Source organism: Nicotiana tabacum, chromosome 11 (assembly GCF_000715075.1).
Source record: "Nicotiana tabacum cultivar K326 chromosome 11, ASM71507v2, whole genome shotgun sequence".
Lineage (NCBI taxonomy): Eukaryota > Viridiplantae > Streptophyta > Magnoliopsida > Solanales > Solanaceae > Nicotiana > Nicotiana tabacum.
This window is the reverse complement of record NC_134090.1, coordinates 177,115,373-177,135,238: the sequence shown is the minus strand read 5'-3', so window position 1 is coordinate 177,135,238 and position 19,866 is coordinate 177,115,373. Positions and strand designations below refer to the sequence as shown.

At 38.4% G+C, this 19,866-nt stretch overlaps 1 pseudogene; it reads right to left on the bottom strand.

Annotated features, from left to right (window-relative positions):
* Positions 1-9,642: 9,642 nt before the first annotated feature.
* On the bottom strand, positions 9,643-19,663 carry LOC107815368 (S-adenosyl-L-methionine:benzoic acid/salicylic acid carboxyl methyltransferase 3-like; annotated as a pseudogene).
* Positions 19,664-19,866: the final 203 nt, after the last annotated feature.

Here is a 19,866-nt window from a genome sequence, read left to right as displayed (position 1 = left end):
ATGAATTGAGTGGCGAGGTTCTCTAGACTATGTTTTCCCGTAGAGTGATTTCCTACTTGAAGGCCCAACAAATGGTTGGGAAAGGTTGTTTATCTTATTTTGCCTTTGTGAGGGATGTTAGTGCTGAGACCCCTACTATTGATTCGGTTCCGGTGGTGCGAGATTTTTTCGATGTGTTTCCTGCAGACCTACCGGGCAAGTCGCCCGATAGGGACATTGACTTTGGTATTGACTTGGTGCCGGGCACTCAGCCCAGTTCTATTCCTCCATACCGTATGGCACCAGCTGAGTTGAAGGAGTTGAAAGAGCAGCTTCCAGAACTCCTTGATAAGGGGTTTATTATGCCTAGTGTATCACCTTGGGCTGCACCAGTTCTGTTTGTGGAGAAGAAAGATGATACTATGAGAATATGCATTGATTATAGGCAAATGAACAAAGTCACAATCAAGAACAATTATCTTTTGCCGCGTCTTGATGATATATTTGACCAGCTTCAGGGAGCTAGAGTATTCTCTAAGATTGATTTGAGGTATGGGTATCACCAGTTGAAGATTCGGGACTCGGGTATTGTTAAGACAACTTTTAGAACCTATTTTGGTGATTATGAGTTCCTTGTGATATCTTTTGGTCTGGCCAACGCCCCAGTAGCATTCATGCATCTAATGAACAATTTGTTTCAGCCTTATCTTGACTCATTTGTCATTGTATTCATTAATGATATTCTGGTGTACTCTCGTCGCAGGAGGAGCATGCCCAATATTTGAGGATTATGTTGAAGTGGTTAAGGGAGGATAAACTTTATGCCAAGTTCTCCAAGTGTGAGTTTTGGCTCAGTTCAGTGGTATTCTTGGGACACGGGGTGTCTAGTGAGGGTATTCAGGTGGATCCGAAGAAGATAGAGGCGGTTTAGCATTGGCCCAGACCGTCCTCAGCTACGGAGATTCAGAGCTTTCTTGGTTTGGCTGGTTATTACCATCATTTGTGCAGGGTTTCTCGTCTATTGTATTGCGATTGACCAAATTGACCTAAAAAGGTGCTCCTTTTAGGTAGTCGAATGAGTGTGAGGAAAGCTTTCAGAAGCTCAAGACTGCCTTGGCCACAACTCTAGTTCTAGTTCTACTATCAACTTTTGGTTCCTACACAGTATATTGTGATGCTTCTTAAATCGGTATCAGGTGTGTTTTGATGCAGGAAGGTAGAGTGATTGCTTATGCTTCGCACTAATTGAAGACTCAAGAGAAGAACTACCCTTTTCATGATTTAGAGTTGGTTGCTATAGTTCATGTTTTGTAAATTTTGAGGCACTATCTCTATGGTGTGTCTTGTGAGGTATTTACTAATCATCGAAGCCTCCAGCACTTGTTCCTACAGAAAGATATAAATTTGAGGCAGCGGAGATGGTTGGAACTGCTAAAGGACTATGATATTACTATTTTGTATCATCCGGGAAAGGTCAATGTGATGGCCATTCCCTTGAGAGACCTTGGCCAACCAGTTCATGAGATTAGATGTTTCAGAGCTAGTTGGGTTCTAGCCTATGTGGTTTCTCGGTCTTCCTTATTTGACCGCATTAGAGAGCGCCAACATGATGATCCTCATTTGCTTCTCCTCAAGGACAAGGTTTAACACGGTGATGCCAAAGATGTGACTATTGGAGATGATGGGGTTTTGAGGATGTATGGCCGAATACGTGTGCCCAATATGGATGGGCTATGAGAGTTGATTCTTGAAGAGGCCCACAGCTAGTGGTATTCCATTCATTCAGGTTCCGCGAAGATGTACCAGGACTTGAGACAACACTATTGGTGAAAGAGAATAAAGAAGGATATAGTTGGGTTTGTATCTTGGTGTCTTAACTATCAGCAGGTGAAATATGAGCATCAGAGACCGGGCGAATTGCTTCAGAGGATAGAGATTCCAGAGTAGAAGTGGGAGCATATCACCATGGATTTCGTAGTTGGGCTCCCACGGACTTCGAGGAAGTTCGATGCTATTTTGGTGATTGTGGATCGCCTGACCAAGTTGGCACACTTCATTCTAGTGGATACTACTTATTTTTTAGATCGGTTGGCTGAGATTTACATCCGAGAGATTGTTTGCCTTCACGATGTGCCAGTTTTCATCATTTTATATAGAGGTACACAGTTTACATCGCAATTTTGGAGAGAGACGTGCAGCGAGAGTTGAGAACTCAGGTTGAGTTGAGTACAACATTTCACTTTCAAATGGACAGACAGGCCGAGCGTACTATTCAGATACTGGAGGACATGTTACGCGATTGTGTCATTGATTTCGGGGATTCATGGGACCAATTTCTGCTGCTCGCGGAATTTGCTTACATTAATAGCTATCTGTCGAGCATTCAAATGACTCCGTATGAGGATTTGTATGGGAGGTGGTGTAGATCTCTGGTGGGTTGGCTTGAGTCGGTTGAGGCTAGGCTATTGGGTACTGACTTGGTTTAGGATTCTTTGGACAAGTTTAAATTGATTTAGGAGCGTCTTTGTACAGCGCAGTCTAGACAGAAGAGTTATGCCGACAAGAAGGTTCGTGATGTTGCATACATGGTTGGGGAGAAGGTTCTGTTGATCCCTCGGTTTATTGGGCCTTTTGAGGTACTTCAGAGGTTAGGGAGGTGGCTTAAAAGTTTGCCTTGACACTTAGTTTGTCGAGTGTGCATCCAGTATTTCATGTTTCCATGCTCCGAAAATATGTCGGCGATCCGTCTCATGTTTTGGATTTCAGCACGGTTCAATTGGATGGTGATTTGACTTATGATGTAGAGCTGGTGGCCATTTGGGATCAGCTAGTTCGAAAGTTGAGGTCAAAGTTTATAGCTTCAATGAAGGTGCAGTGGAGACGCCAGCCCATTGAGGAGGCTACTTAGGAGACCAAGCGGGAGATGCGAAGAAGATATCTACACCTATTTGTGACTCCAAGTATGCTTCTAGACCCGTTCGAGGACGAACTTTTATTTAAGAGGGGGAGGATGTAATGACCCGGCCAATCGTTTCAAGAGTTGTAGCCTTCTTCCCTCATTTTCTGCTCCTTTTGTGCTCTACAACTATTATATGACTTACTGGGTTGGTTGGTTCGGGTTTGGAGAGATTTCTGAATGAATTGAGACACTTAGTCTCATAATTAAAAGTTTAAGTTAGAAAAGTTGATCGGATGTTGAATTATGTGTATATGACCTCAGATTTGAATTCTGATGGTTTTGTTAGCTCGGTTAGGTGATTTTGGACTTAGGAGCGTGTCTAGATTGTGATTTGGAGGTCCGTAGTAGAATTAGGCTTGAAATGTCGAAAGTTGGAATTTTGAAAAGTTTGACTGGGAGTGGACTTTTTGATATCAGGGTCGGATTGGTTTTCCAGAAGTTGGATAGGCTCGTGTTGTCATTTGTGACTTGTGTGCAAAATTTGAAGTCAATCGGACGCGATTTGATAGGTTTCAACGTTGTTTGTAGAATTTGGAAATTTCAAAGTTCATTAGGCTTGAATTGCGGTGCGATTTGTGTTTTTGATGTTGTTTGAGGCGATTTGAGAGTTCGACTAAGTTTGTATTGTGATTTAGCACTTGTTGGTATGTTTGGTTGAGGTCCCGGGGGCCTCGGGTTAATTTCAAGTGGCTAACGGATCAAAGATGGATATATAAGGATTGCGGAAGTGTGATTCCTGCTGGTGTAATCGCACCTGCGGATAGGGAACCGCATGTGTGAGCCCGCAGAAGCAGAAGGGAAGCCGCAAAAGCGGGCAAATAGGATTTGGGCAGAGGCTGCAGGTGCGAGGTTTCTTCCACACCTGCGAGGTCGCATATGCGATCCATGGCATGCAGAGGCGGAGGCAGCTGGGATTAGTGACCTCCGCAAAAACGGATTTTTCCTTGTAGAAGCGGGATTTTGGCTACAGGTGCGGAAGGCCTGGGCAGAACCTATTTAAACAAAGGTTCCGAGATTTTTGCCATTTCTAACATTTTGAGCTCGGATTTTGGAGGTTTTTGAGAGGGTTTTTGAAGAGATTCTTGAGGTAAGCTCCTTTTGTTTATTTTTCTTCAATAATTATGTTTCCCCACTAATTTTCCACTTAGTTGGTGTGTTTTTGAGGTGAAATTTGGGGGTTTGAGGCTAGGGATTTGGAGAGTTAATTTTCTGGATTTGAATGGTCATTTGGTATCGGATTTTGATGAATTTGGTATGACTAGACTTGTGAGTGAATGGGCTTTTGGGTTTTGTGACTTTTGTCGGATTTCGAGACGTGGGCCCAAGGGCCGAATTTTGGCTTATAATTTTGTATGTTTCCTGTGGAATGGATTCCTTTAGCCTGTATTGATTGTATGGTACTGCTTGTGGCTAGATTCAGGATATTTGGAGGCCGACTTACGAGGAGAAGGCATATTGAAGTAGATTTTTGCTTGGATTGAGGTAAGTAGCAGTTCTAAATCTGGTTATGAGGGTACGAAACCTTGGATTTTTTTGTTATGTGATTTGTTTGGAGGTGACACACATGCTAGGTGACGGGTGTGTGGGCGTGCACCGAAACAATTGTGACTTGGTCCATTCCGTGAAACTGTAAAGTTGAATAACTTGTTGTTAGCTACATGCTCTCCATGTGTTACATAAATTTGACTATAAATCATGTTCGAAATCATGTTTAGGCTATGTGTTGGTACTGTAGGGACCCACAGAGGTCGTGATACTTGCTGAATTACTTGCTACTTGCTACTTGTACTCAATCATAGTCTTACATACATATTTTACCTGAGTCTCTGTTATTCCTTGTTGATACGTTATGTTACTTCTGTCTGGGCTGATTTTCATGATTTACTGAGAGCCCGTGAGACTAGAGAGGTTGATGACTGAGTGGGGCAGAGGGCCTAATTGTGAGAATTTGATACCATAGCACGTGAGTTGTCCGTGCGGATCCAGATATTTATACTTTAGCACATGAGTTGCATGTGTGGATCCTGATATGATACTATAGCATGTGAGCTGTCCGTGCAGATCCTAATATGATATTATATCACGTGAGTTGTTCGTGCAGATTATAGCGCTTGGTCTAAAGGAGCTCCTCCGGAGTCTGTACACCCCCATTGAGCGCAGGTACCTATTGACTGTGAGTATTGAGGGCTGAGAGCTGAGTGATGAGCTATTGAGAAAGATTGAGTGACTTTTGCCCTGATAGGCTGTATTTGCTTTCATTGTTGTTGCACATAGCTGATATATGTTACGGTTTTGAAACTTCTAGGAGTTATATCCGGTTTTTACTTGAACTTGGCATGTATAAACTGATTTGACTTAAATTGCCGGATTTGAAAGCATATCTACTTTCTTGTTGAGATTACTGAAAATGAACTATAACTGTGTAGCTCATCACTATCTTTAAGTTCCTTATTTACTATTGTTACTTACTGAGTTGGTTGTACTCATGCTATGCCCTGCACTTAATGTATAGATCCAGGTGTTTCTGGACACGGTGGGCGTTGATATCATGCACGGTTGATTCTTGGAGATTACGAGGTAGCTGCCTGGTGTTCGCAGTCTTTGTTTCTCCTTCCTTATCCTTTATTTATTTGTATTTTGATCCATACTTTAATAGAGATTTATTTTCTAGACTGGTGATGTATAGATGCTCATGAGCTTAGTGACACCCCGATTTGGTAGCTATTTTCCGCATTTGTGTTTTGAATTTTTACCCTGTTTTACGAAAACTCTGGTTATTCAAAATTTCTTATTCATTTTTCTATTAAATGTTAGAAGTATTTTGGAAATGTCGGCTTGCCTAGTACCACAATAGTCTCCATCACGACAGGTTAGGATTTGGGTCGTGACACTTCACCCCGACAATAACAAGCTCTTCAGTTTTGGAGTTTAAGGCCGACTCCAAATTATTCAATCTTTCTGGAAAGGCAACCTCGCGATCGGATGTAGTAAGAAAGACATTATGGATTTCAACAAATTTGGCCCTAGCCTCTTCAAATTGAGCCTTCAATGGGGTAGCTTCTTGGCTAAGAGTCACTACTTCTTGCTCTCTTTGCTGCAACCAAGCCTTCAACTCAACGGCCTCAATAGCTCGAGCTTCCAATTCTGAGAGGCGAGCATCAATTTGGTCCCTCTTGGCCAAAAGTTGATCCCACTCACAGGTAAGTTCCTCCTTATCACGAATCAGCCTTTGAAGTCCCTCGGAAGCAAGGAGGTTGGCCTGTAAAACAAGAATGCAAATTCTAAACCTTTCCATAAGCAAGTAAAGGAAACAACATTCTCTCTCGAGAGTTTGTATCTTTTCCCAATCATTTGAAACAACATTCTCCCGAGAGAGTTTGTATCTTTTCCCAATCTTTCTCTGAAGCCAAGGGCTTCAGATATAATTAGCAAGTTCCAACGGCCGGGACAATAGATTTTATCTAGTGGAAACCGAGAGGGTGGCTCTCCCCCTCCTTTGGGGATCTTCTAAGGGGGCAGCATAATTTTGCTCCAGGTTCTGGGACTGGAGAAGAGGGACATCCTCCTCTCGGGCATCTGCGGCTAACAGAAATGATGTTGCAGTTGCTGGTGGCGAAGGCAGAGTTGGAGAAAAGGGAGGTGAAGCATATGGCATTATAGAGTGAGAAGCATCTGCAGCAGGTGCAGTGCTGGTTGATGGTTGCTCATTAACCAAATGCGGAATAAGCCCGGTACTTAACCCAATAGTACTGGGTGCGGTAGCTGGGACTCGGAAGCATGAGTTGGCATATTCCACCACATTAAACTCCCCCCAAAGTACCAAGGCATCATCCTCGATTGGTGTAGATAACTCAATAGATTGAGCATTCTGTTGAGTTGATGAAGGTCATCATTTTCTATGTAGAGAAGCATCATCATTACTGGCTTCTCCATCATTATCAATCACCATGGTTTTGGGGATCGACATGGGCGCGACGCTCATCACCACAATATCCAAAGATGGCTAAGCCAAGGGAATCTTTGCCTTTTTATTTGTTCCCTCAGTCGCGGATGAACGACTCCTTTTTTGTTTCTTGTTCTCTGTCGGGGACTCCGAGAAGAAGCACTTGCACCAGAAGCAGGCTCGGAGACACTTGTTCGTGTAAAAGCCTCCTCCAGCAACCTTGCCGCGTTAGCAGGATTAGCCAAAACATCTTCCTCGGGATCGACAACTGAGCCCTGGGGTAGACCTGAATTCAATAAGAAATAAAGATTAATCCACTTCCTTATACGAAAAATAACGACAAAGTGAATTCAATTTACCATGATTATTGGCCTTCCTCCCATATTTATGGGCCAGTTCTTTCCACGTACGGGTCTCGGGCTTAGTGACATCCAAAATCTTTTGGACCCACTGGTCCAAGACTTCAACATATGCTATAACCTAGCAAGTTGCTGAACAAATAAAGGAAAAATAATTAGTAACATCTTGGGCGATCCTTAACTAGAAGAAGAGACAAACGATGAACTTACGAGTACAGTTCCATAATTCTGGAAAGGATAAAGTCGTGGCCGGAATGATGTCACTGATGGCGATCACAGCAAACCGTTCCATCTACCCAATGTCGTTGTCATCATCCATGCTAGATAGAAGTGCATGGTGGCCACACTTGCTGAAATTTATCATTCCCCCGTGGAAGATCTTGGGGGAATAAAGGTTCATCAATCGAGCTAAGGTTAGCTCATCTCCCGTCTCCTGGCACAGACTCCAAAGACAAGTGACTGTCCTCTACACAAAAGGACTTACTTGTGTCAGGCATACCCAATAGTAGATGTAGAACTCCAAGATGATGGAGTCAAGATCTCCACTCAAAAAACTCCCCAAAGTAAAGGGATACGTATACAAATACGTATAACCCTTCCTGGGGAAGGTTACTAGCTCCGCCAGATGAGGAGTGATAATGTCTAAATCTTGACAATGGTAGTTTCCTTCACAGCAGGAATCCGGTAAGGACGGATGGAAGAAGGGTATATGCTAACAGACCATGTATGAGTGTTAATGGAAGGATACTTTTCTTCGAAGTCCTTACTCGTGACAAGACTCTTTGGAATGATGGATCTCACCGTATCAGGAGCAGCATCATTAGCTTTACCTTTGTTCTTTGAAGAACTAGGGTTTTTAGAGGAAGAGGCCATTTTTTATAAGAAAAGAAGGAAGATTTTTTCTCAAAAAGGAGGTTAAAGAAAGGTTGAAAAACAAAGTACAAGTTGAGTAAATAGAGTTGGAGAGAATTTGAAGAATTATGAAGTGTAAATAAAAAAGTTTGATGTGTATAGGTAAAGGAATAGACGGCTAAAATCGTGGCTATACTTACCTCGATAACAGGAAAATATAATGTTGAATCATGGGATGACGTGTGTTGGGGGCATTAAATGCGGAGGGACGTGCGTCTAATCAATCGACAAAAACTTTTCAGAGGGTGTCAGAGAGTTTCCCGCCAAGAAATCTCTACCAGCTTTTCGATGACACAAAGTATGTCATTGGAAAGCAGGGCGACTATTTGTATGGGTTAAAATATGTTCATCTTTAATGATCGCATGAGAAAGCGACACGTTGAACTGAAAATAGAAGATAGCCAAACCCAAAGGCAATGATTTCGCCTATCATCGGAGAGAATGACACTCATAAAAATAACATAAAAGCTGTCATCCGGTAGCATTCAGTATAGAATATTCTACAACATTAAGTGCATGATCCATTATAGAGAATATGACATTCACTGCCCACCGTTACATATTCTTCAATGGCTCGCATAATTGCCATTGAAGAGAATCTTAATCCTAGGACCTTGTTCCCTAGGTGTAACTATAAATAGTGAGCTCTATCACCATTGTAAGGACACGAATTTTCTGAAAAGCATACACTATATTCTATCAAAAGCTCAATAACATTTTACTTTCTTGCTTTTTTGCACTGTTCTTATTGCTCCCGGTAGCTCTGCACCCGAAATCGACATATCTACTGTTTATTTCAATCTTAAGGCTAAGTCTTATATTTCTGTCTAATTCATCTGTTATTTTTGGATCAAATTAATTCGCTTGTCTATAAACCACGTATATATTTAACTCTACTGTTTTACGGGCAAAGTGTAGGGATATCTTAATGGTATGAGAGCTTGTGGAAAAAATCATACGGGCTTGACCCAAAACAGACAATATCACACCATATTAAGAATATTCATGGGCTAGTTTAGCCAACATCTGGTTGAATCCGAGCTGGGATATATAGTGGCACAAATTCTTAACTAGTTTCGTCCGGTCATGCTGAAGGGAGCATCCTTACGTAGTGATATGTCTACTAGTTCACGCAAACCCAAAGGAATTCTTGCCGGAAATTCAAAAAAAAAATTATACTAATCTGATCCCCACCTTTCTCCTCCCTTGATTTAATTGTTGCCATAGTTGTTATAGACTTATAGCAGTTTTAATTCTACCATTCATATTGGATTTCTTCTTAGGTAATTTAACACAAATAGCGGGCTAGATTTATTGTTTACTTTTACTAGACGGTGTATATTGAATATGCAATGATTATACACAATTATACACCAATAATATATGAATTATACGTATATTATACATCCATCGACTATTTTTATTTTAAGCGATTAAGTGGATGCTTGTTTGGGTTTATTCTTCATGTTTAACATAACCAAATTAAGCCACTATCTCCTTAAATTAAAAGTGCGAAATAACAAAGGGAGAATATAGCCCTTGTTTCTTTTGGTCATGAAGATAATGACATTTGTGAATGCAGTCTTCTCTTTCTCCATGCAATTAACAAAGATTTCTATGCACTTATTGAACACTTGATCCATATTCAATAGATTACCAAAATGGTTGACAAGTAAAGGCTCAGCCAAAGCTCTCAAGCAATGTGCCACATTGTACACACCATCGCTGCAATCTTGGGATGCGATATTTTCTCGAACCTTGTGTGAATATGAGTCGTTTTGTACACTGGACTGACCTTTATTATTGTCGTTTTCATCCGAAACATCAATATGATGTTCCAAAGTTTCCAAGACATTAATAGTGAAATTAAGATCCTTCATTTTCAACTACATACTTCACTTTTGCAGGAGAAGGATGGTAGGTAAGAATGTTGAATGAATTTACTTTCCCTTCTTCTATTAAACCCTGTATATTAATAATGCAAATACACTATTATATATATATATATATAAAATGATCGCTGATCATAATAAGTTGGATATGCAATTTGAAATTCAAATGTTATATTCCTTCTGTTCTGCACTATTTTACATGATACTATTTTTCTTTAAATTTTCACAAATAGTAAATTTTTAATATTTAAAAGTAATTTAACTTTAAACTTTTCATACCATTACTAATATGCAAAGATGGATTTAGGATTTAAGTCTATGGGAACCTACACGGTTACAACGACCTCAAGTTAATATGTCATAATAGTTGAGTTCACAATCAGATATTTATAAATATTTAGTGAATTTCTTAATATATATATTACCTTTGAAAAGACTACTGAGCTCACTAAACATATACAACCTAATAATGATATGCTCTTATAATTCGAGAAATATCATGGCATAATCAAATTTTCCACATAAAATAAAATAAATTAAGCAGTAGTATAAAGAAATATATATAATTAATATTTTTATAGTTTTTTCAAGATATATGCAATTTATGTTTAATAAATTTGGTATTTAATTATATGTCTATGATATGTATATATTAAAATTTGTTTGGTTTTACCATTGCAGCTAGCTCCTTGAGGGCCATGGCCAGAGTCTCCCACACGTAGTGACACCCTTTGCTGTAGAGATCTTCATTTTTCCTACCTAGCATTGTCAATATCATACGTCCACCTTTCACCAATTCCTTTGAACGATACTTAAGAAAAGTTACAAAATCTCTTTCATATTGCTCATAATATGCTTTAATCACAGTTGGTGGACTTGTTCTTGACACGTAAATATTTCCCTTGTTATCCTCTATACCATCAGGCACCTATATATCACAAGTCATGAATTCAAATCATATATTAGCGCGTTGTTTAGAATAAATATGATCTTATTGTGTATATATTGGACCCCAAAGTCATTTAGTTAAACATGTAGAACCTATATCCTGGATATGCTTCTGAAGCCTATATATACAAATGATTTCAAATAATAATTTAAAAAGAGAAAAATTAAATATTGAAATTACAAAAATAATCCAGTGTAATATGAAAAACAGGTTCTAAAAAGGATAATGTATATGCAGTCGTTACCCCTATTCATACCTATGAAGATAGAGAGAAAATTTCGTTCAACATAAATCTGTTAAAGTGGTTGGAAATAGCAGCTGACAAGAATGACATACCACTGAAGGGTTGGGAGAGGAATCTTGTCCTTAACCATGATTAATTAGGTCAGAAATATTTTTTGCAGTTCAAACGTACTCAACAATTCATGCATGCTCCTAAGCAGTTTTGCATGGAGGGGAAGAGTGGTTAGATACATTTAGTGGTGGCAAAATGGTTAAAAGAAAATAGTTATCCATTGATATTATTCATTAAAAGCTAGGTTGGATAATGAACTATTTTAAAAACAGGTCAAATATAGATAAGAAACATATTATCCGCTTAGAAAATTAAATGGATAAGCCTTTTTAAAAAAAAATTATGACATTTTTTATTACTATTATTTATATTTCCTATTTTACTCATGAAAAAATTTATAAAAAGAGTATTTTATTATTTTGCAAGAAATAATAAAAGTGCAAAATAATAAAAGAAAATAGGACATAGTGCATATCACAAAATGGGACAGTCATTATTAAGAGTGTAAAATGCAACAGACCTGAAATATTTTTATCTATATCAAATATTTGACCTGTTAAAACCACATGCAGCCAAGTGAAAAGAAGTTTGTACGTGAGATTATATGTATTTGTTTCACTAAAGAGGGTTGCTCCGATGGTAAGCGCCCTCCACTTCCAACCAAGAGGTTGTGAGTTCGAGTCACCCAAGAGCAAGGTGGGGAGTTTTTGGAGGGAAGGATGCCGAAGGTCTATTGGAAACAGCCTCTCTACCCTAGAGTGTTAGAAAATAATAAACAAAATTGGCTTTGAGGCGTGAAAATCGACTGTCCTTAAAGAGTTATCGCCTGTATACTAATTTAGGGAAAATACAAAACGATTCTCTTCAGGATACAACAAAGCCTGCAATAACACTTGTGATTTTCTATATCCACTTCGTTGGAATTCTTGTGTATTTATAGGCAACCAACAGACCCTTTCAGAAAAGATGTCTTGTTTCACAAACAGACACGACTATTTATTCGAATTTTAAATTTAAAATTCAAATAAATTTGATTTTTCTGTTAAAAATAATTAACTCTAGGATCTCGTGCCTGTTGAGTCAATTTCGTGCCTGTTGAGTCAGTCTCGTACCTGTTGAGTCAGTCTCGTGCCTGCTGAGTCAATCTCGTGCCTGTTATGTGCTATTTCATAATGATCAGTTCCGAGGCTAACATGCACGGTACGAGTAAGGTCGGTCCCGGGGGTGTTTCACATGACAGGCACGAAACTTCTTTCTTCCGATGTGGGAAGAATCTCACTTCCAACTTGCCAATAACAAACTATCTTACAATCCCCCACTAGTTTGTTATTTCACGTCATAACACTTGTGAATAATTGAAAGTATCTTTTACAGATTTGAACTTTCCGTTAGTGTAAGTATATTAAAGTTTTGACGAAGTTAATGGTATCTTAAGATTTGAACCACAAATCCTTGTGCCACAATCGAAAGTACCACACACAGAGCGTTATCTAGTAGCTTAGAAAATCCAGTATTCGCTTTAGCACGTTTACGGCCATGTGCTCATCCTGAATTCGTGAATATTTACAAGATCAACCCTTTAAATCTTGCTAGAAGCGGCACCACTTCAATATTCATATAGGTGGAATTAGTTACTATGTCCCTGTTACTCCAGACATTAATAATTCCATTAAGATTAATCAACCTCTTCATGTAACAGTATGCACTTTGGAGTTTGTCATTATGCCCCTGTTATAACAAGCATTTAACAACTCCTTAACTCCTCATATAACAGTAAGTAGTACAATAGAATTAGTGCTCCTAAAGAGGGGATCAGTGCTTAAACAATACAAGTAACTTGTTATTAATCATTGAACTTATATTGTTAGAGTGTATACTAACTCAAAGTGGGGTTCCTATTCCTTGTATTTAATTTAAGGGTCTCAGCTCCATCCCTCCACAAGTTTGTTGTACTACATCTCTATCTAATGGCTTCGTAAGTGGATCAGCCATATTCTTATTTGATCTTACATATATTATAGCTATAGCTCCATTTGTAATTAATTCTCTTATATAAGCATGTCTCAAGCTTATATGTCTCGATTTCCCATTATATATTTTATTGTGAGCAACACACATTGTAGTCTCACTATCACAGAATATGGAAATGGCTGGCATAGGTTGTGACCACAACTTTATATCAAGTAACATATTCCTCAGCCATTCTGCTTCTTTTCCAGCAGCTGCTAATGCAATAAATTCAGATTCCATAGTAGAATGGGAAATACATGTTTGTTTCTTGGATGCCCAACTAATGGCTCCACCGCCTAGAGTAAATATCCATCCTGATGTGAATTTATTATCATTAACACTTGTAATCCAACTTGCATCAGAAAATCCCTCTAATACATTAGGAAAACCATTATAGCAAATGCCTAAGTGCTTTGTATATTTTAGATATCCAAGTACTCTACTTATTGCTTTCCAATGATCATTACCTGGATTACTGGTAAACCTTGAAAGTTTACAAACAGCAAATGGAATGTCGGGTCTAGTGCAATGCATTGCATACATCATACTACCTATCGCACTTGCATACTCCAACTGTGCTACTGCTCTTCCAGTATTTGCAGTTAGCTTAACACTAGAATCATAAGGAGTATTATACCCCTTTATTCCTAAATGACTGAATTTAGTAAGGATTTTATCTATATAATGTGCTTGTGACAAAGTCACTTGCTTGTTATCTCTTTTGACCTTGATTCCCAAAATAGTATCAACTTCATTTAAATCCTTCATTTTAAAAACTGAGGTTAGATACTTCTTGGTCTCGGTAATTCTTTGTAGATTCGTACCAAAAATCAGCATGTCATCGACATATAAACAAATTATTACTCCATATTCTTTTGTAAATTTAGAGTAAATGCACTTGTCTGCATTATTATGTACGAATCTGGTTGATAGTATTACACTATCAAATCTTTCATGCCACTGTTTAGGCGCTTGTTTAAGACCATAAAGAGACTTTATCAATTTACAAACTTTCTTCTCGTTTCCCGGAAGAACAAAACCTTCAGGTTGTTGCATATATATTTCTTCACTAAGGTTCCCATTTAAAAAGGCTGTTTTAACATCCATTTGATGTACGTAAAGATCATAGATAGAGGCCAAGGATAAAAGGACTCTAATGGATGTTATTCTTGCAACAAGAGCATATGTATCAAAATAGTCTATGCCTTCCTTTTGAGTAAAACCTTTTGCAACTAATCTTGCTTTGAAGGTTTGGACAGAACCATCTGTATTGTACTTTCTCCTAAAGATCCACTTACAACCTATAGGTTTTGATCCAAGCAGAAGATCAACCAAAACCCAAGTGTTGTTGGATATAATTGAGTCCATTTCATCATTAATGGCCTCTTTCCAAAAAGCAGCGTCTCTAGAAGACATTGCTTCATGAAACGTCTTTGGGTCTTCTTCAACATTTAATACAATTGGAATTTGATTACAAATGTTTGTCCTATCTCCTTCAACAAGAAATACTATAGATTGTGAAGAAATAAAATCAGAACTAAGATGTTATTCTTTTCTTATTCTTTGGCTTTTCCTTGGTTCTATATGCATATCATCACTTCTTTCCTTAGTTTTAATAATTTCAGAAAGTGACAATTTATTAGCATCAATACGTTTTCCATTTATTTCAGTCATTTCATCAACATTGTCATTTATAAATCTATTTTCAATAAATTCAACATGTATAGATTCTATAATGACATTAGATTCTAGATCTAGCAGTCTATAAGCTTTGGAGTGTTGTGCATATCCTACAAAAATACTTTTAATTCCTCTAGGACCCAATTTTGTTCTTTGATGGTCAGGTACTCTATAATAGGATATACACCCCCACACTTTAAAATAATTTAAATTTGGTTTTCTACCATTCCAAAGCTCATAAGGCGAAATATGCATACTTTTTGAAGGCACTCTATTTAAAATATAACATGCAGTTAGTAGTGCTCACCCCATAAATTATGTGGCAGATGTGCATTAAGTAACATAACATTAACCATATCCACCAAAGTTCTATTTTTTCTTTCCGCTAACCCATTTTGTTGAGGAGTATAAGGGGCACTCATTTGATGTATTAGGCCATGCTCTTCACAGAACTTATTAAATTCGTTAGGAAAATATTCTCCGCCTCTATCACTTCGAATAATTTTAATTTTCCTACTCCTTTGATTTTCCACAATAGACTTGTATTCTTTAAACTTTTGAAAAGCTTCGTCCTTAGTTCTAAGTAGGCAAACATATGTAAATCTAGAGAAGTCGTCTATAAAAGTAAAAAAATATCTTTTGCCTCCTTTAGTTAATTCTCCATTTAATTCACACAAGTCTGAATGTATTAAATCTAATAGTTCTGTGGATCTTTCAACTTTACGAAATGGTTTCTTTGTCATCTTTGCTTGTATGCAAATTTCACATTTTATATGTTGAGTTTTACATGAGATATAACCATTTTTGGACATATAATTCAAGGAGCCAAAATTTAAATGTCCTAGTCTAGCATGCCATAAACAAGAATCAGACTCAATGATGTAAGCAGAAATATAATTTATTTCATTAATACTCAATTTGAACATGCCGTTACAGTTATAGCCTTTTCCAACAAAAACTCCATTCTTAGACACTATTACATGATCAGACTCAATAACTATCTTGAAGCCTTTCTTTGACAGTAAAGCAGCAGACATTAAGTTTTTCTTCATATCAGGAACATGATACACATTCAGTAACGTCAACTTCTGGCCAGATGTGAAGTTAATCTCAATACTTCCTTTTCCAGCAACATCTGCCGCAACATGGTTTCCCATCAAGACTTGTTCAGAATCCTGCACTTCTGCATATGTCTTGAACATCTTCTTGTCATAACAGACATGAATAGTAGCACCCGAATCTAGCCACCAGTCTTGAGTATTTGTAGCAGCGGTAGCCACATTCAACTCTGTGACCATACCAATTTGCATTGCGGAAACCATGGCAACCAGTCCTTGGGCAGAATATTCCATTACGTTTGCCTTTTTAGAATTTCCAGATTTTTTAATCTTTCCAGACTTTTCGGTATTGCCTGCATTGAAATTTATTCCTGCCTTTCTATATCTGCAGTCCCGAATCATATGGTCTTTCTTTCCACAATAATGACAACTAAAGTTCTTTCTCTTTTTAAAAGAAGAATTTTTGGAAACTTTCAGATGTTTGTTCCCACTTCCTGAATCATTCTGACTGACAAAATTGACTGCGGAACTCGAAGGCTGACTAATAGCATCACGAGCACGGGTCTCACTTTCAATCTGAATGTGAGTACGAAATTGTTCCACAGTCATTTTATCCATAGAATGTAGGATTTTCTTTCAATAGTCATTCCAAGAGGAAGGCAATTTCGAAAGAATAGCACCTATTTGAAGTGCATCAGGAATTTTAACTTCAAGATCACTTAATTTTGATACTAAGATTTGCAGTTCATGAATCTGATCCATTATAGGCCTAGTATCAAATACTTTAAATTCAAAGTACTGTAGAGCCAGGAATTTGTCAATACCTCGTTTTTCATTCTGGTATGTAGTTTGTAGAGCAGTCCAAATCTCTCTTGGCGACTTCAGATTGCAGTAAAGATCATAGAGTCGATCTGTCAAAGTATTCAGAATATGGCCACGACACAACAATTCATCATGTTCTCGTTTCTTCCTTTCTTCCTTGACTACGTCAGAATCTTCTGCTGTGGGCTCAGGCATCGTAGGCAAGGCAGAATCAAGAACATAGTAGATATTGAGAGCGGACAACAAGAATATCATCTTGTCTCTCCAACGGGTAAAGTTCGTTCCATCAAAGCGATCAAGTTTGATGAACTCCTTCGGATTCTCAACAACAGACATCAATTTCTCCATAGCAGAATAACTCTTTAAGATTGTTAGAAAATAACAAACAAAATTAGCTTTGAGGCATGAAAATCGACTGTCCTTAAAAAGTTATCTCCTGTATATTAATTTAGGGAAAATACAAAACGATTCTCTTCAGGATACAACAAAGCCTGCAATAACACTTGTGATTTTCTATTTCCACTTCGTTGGAAATCTTGTGTATTTATAGGCAACCAACAGACCCTTTCAGAAAAGATGTCTTGTTTCACAAACAAACACGACTATTTATTCGAATTTTGAATTTAAAATTCAAATAAATTTGATTTTTCTGTTAAAAATAATTAACTCTAGGATCTCGTGCCTGTTGAGTCAATTTCGTGCCTGTTGAGTCAGTCTCGTACCTGTTGAGTCAATCTCGTGCCTGTTGAGTCAGTCTCGTGCCTGTTGAGTCAATCTCGTGCCTGTTATGTGCTATTTCATAATGATCAGTTCTGAGGCTAACAGACACGGTACGAGTAAGGTCGGTCCCGGGGGTGTTTCACATGACAGACACGGAACTTCTTTCTTCCGATGTGGGAAGAATCCCACTTCCAACTTGCCAATAACAAACTATCTTACATAGAGTAAGGGTAAGGTCTGTGTACACACTACCTTTCCCAGACCCCACTTCTGGGATTATACTAGACAAAGTGCAGACTCTTGGAAGGGAAATGTCTAGTATAAAATGAACCAACAACTTCAGTAACAAAGCAATTAGGATCAAATCTATCTCTCTCTGTTTCCGCAAATCTTTGTAGAATGCCGGCAACGACCGGAAAATGGTATTGAAATCATTTCCGGGAAGATCATTCAAGAAAACATGAAATTTCGGCGACTGTTTTTGGCCATTGCTTTTGCATTCTTCATAAATAGTTTTAACGAGTCCGGAAATTGCGAGAAAAGTGTTACGTCCAGAGGAACAACCTAAGTGCGCAATACAAATGATTTCTGGGGAAAGGCTGCGGTAGAGTGCAGTTATGGCTTCATCTCCTATTGACTTTGTCATTAGGATCACCTTTTTTGCTGTATACAAATGCAATGTAAATCAGAAGGTTTTAATTTTTTTGTCGTAGTTTAAATTGGCACAAAATTTAATAGATAGAGTAAGACGTTTGAACTTTTATTTGTGTGGCTATAAACTTTGTAAATCAATAGATTTTAAACAAGTAGTAGTATTTATGTGGCTATGAAATGAAATAAAGAAATTATAATTGAGAGTTTATAACCTCTATGCGAAAATAAAAATTTGTGTAATTATATTATACCTAAAGCAAAGAATTTTTGGCATAGCTAGCCTCTCCAACTCCTTCATTCGTGTGAAGAACTTTGGAAACTTCGATATTATACGAATATAGTATATGGGTGGCATACTATTTTGTCTATGCACATTAAAGTTCCAATGGGGTATCACTTATTTATAGATGGGTGATACCAAATTTATCCTTGAAATTCCAACATTGTAAAGACCCGACTGATCGTTTTACTTTCTAGAATCTCGTTCTCCTAAATAAAATTTTCCATACTTGCTTTAACTAATTTAAGACTTGCGGGGATGGTTGGTTCGGGATTTGGAAGAGTTTGGGTTGAAATCGGAACACTTGGTTCTGTAAGGTTGGCTTAAAAGGTAAAGTTTGACTTCAGTCAACATTTTGAGTAAATGACCTCAGAATCGGGATTTGACGGTTCCAACAGGTTTGTATGATGATTTCGGACTTGGGTGTATGTCTGGATCGGGTTTTGGATGACCCGGGAGCGTTTTGGCGCCTAATAGTGAAAGTTGATTCCTTAAGGATTTTGAAGTTCTTTAAATTTGGTTTGGAGCGGGTTTTTGTGTTATCGAGGTCCGAACAAAATTCGGAGACCGAGTAGTTATGTAATGTCATTTAAGACTTGCACACAAAATTTGATGTCAATCTGAGTAGTATAAGTGGATTTTGTCACATTGGAAGTAAATTGAAGAACTAGAAATTTATAAGTTTGAATCAATTGGTTTTAGGGTGTGATTCCTAGTTTTAATGTTATTTCCAGCATTCCGAAGGTTCGAGCGAGTCCATTTTATCATTTTAATCTTGTCGGTATGTTCAGGCAGGGTCCCGGGGGGCCTAGAGCATCAATTCGACGAGGCTCAAGCTAGGTTGAAAATTTGAGGAGGAGCTGAAGCTCCAGCTGCTGTCATAACCGCACCCGCGGTTGGCTAGCCACAGATGCGAGCTCGCAGGTGCGAAAATGACTCGCAAATGCGGCCAGGGTTGGGTAGCCCAGAAACCTCAGACGCGGCCCTTACTTTGCAAAAGCGTAACCGTAGATGCGGTGGGCCTTCCGCAGAAGCGGCCACAGTTGGCCCAGCCCATTTCCGCAGAAGCGGACACTTGCCCACAGAAGCGAGACCGCAGATTCGGTCCCGTTACCAGAGATGCAGAAATTGCTGAAGGCAGTGGCCTTCATTTAATATGGGAGTTCTGTCATTTTTGACACATTTTACTCCATACTTGGGCGATTTAGAAGCTTTAAAAGGGAAGATTTCAACCTATCTTTGTGAGGTAAGTTATTTCTACTTAATGTGAGTTTAAGAAGTATTGGGTCGAAGTGATCAGACAGGACATGGCGCGGTTCCAGATTTTCGAGGACGTGGCTCTAGATAGGAAGGT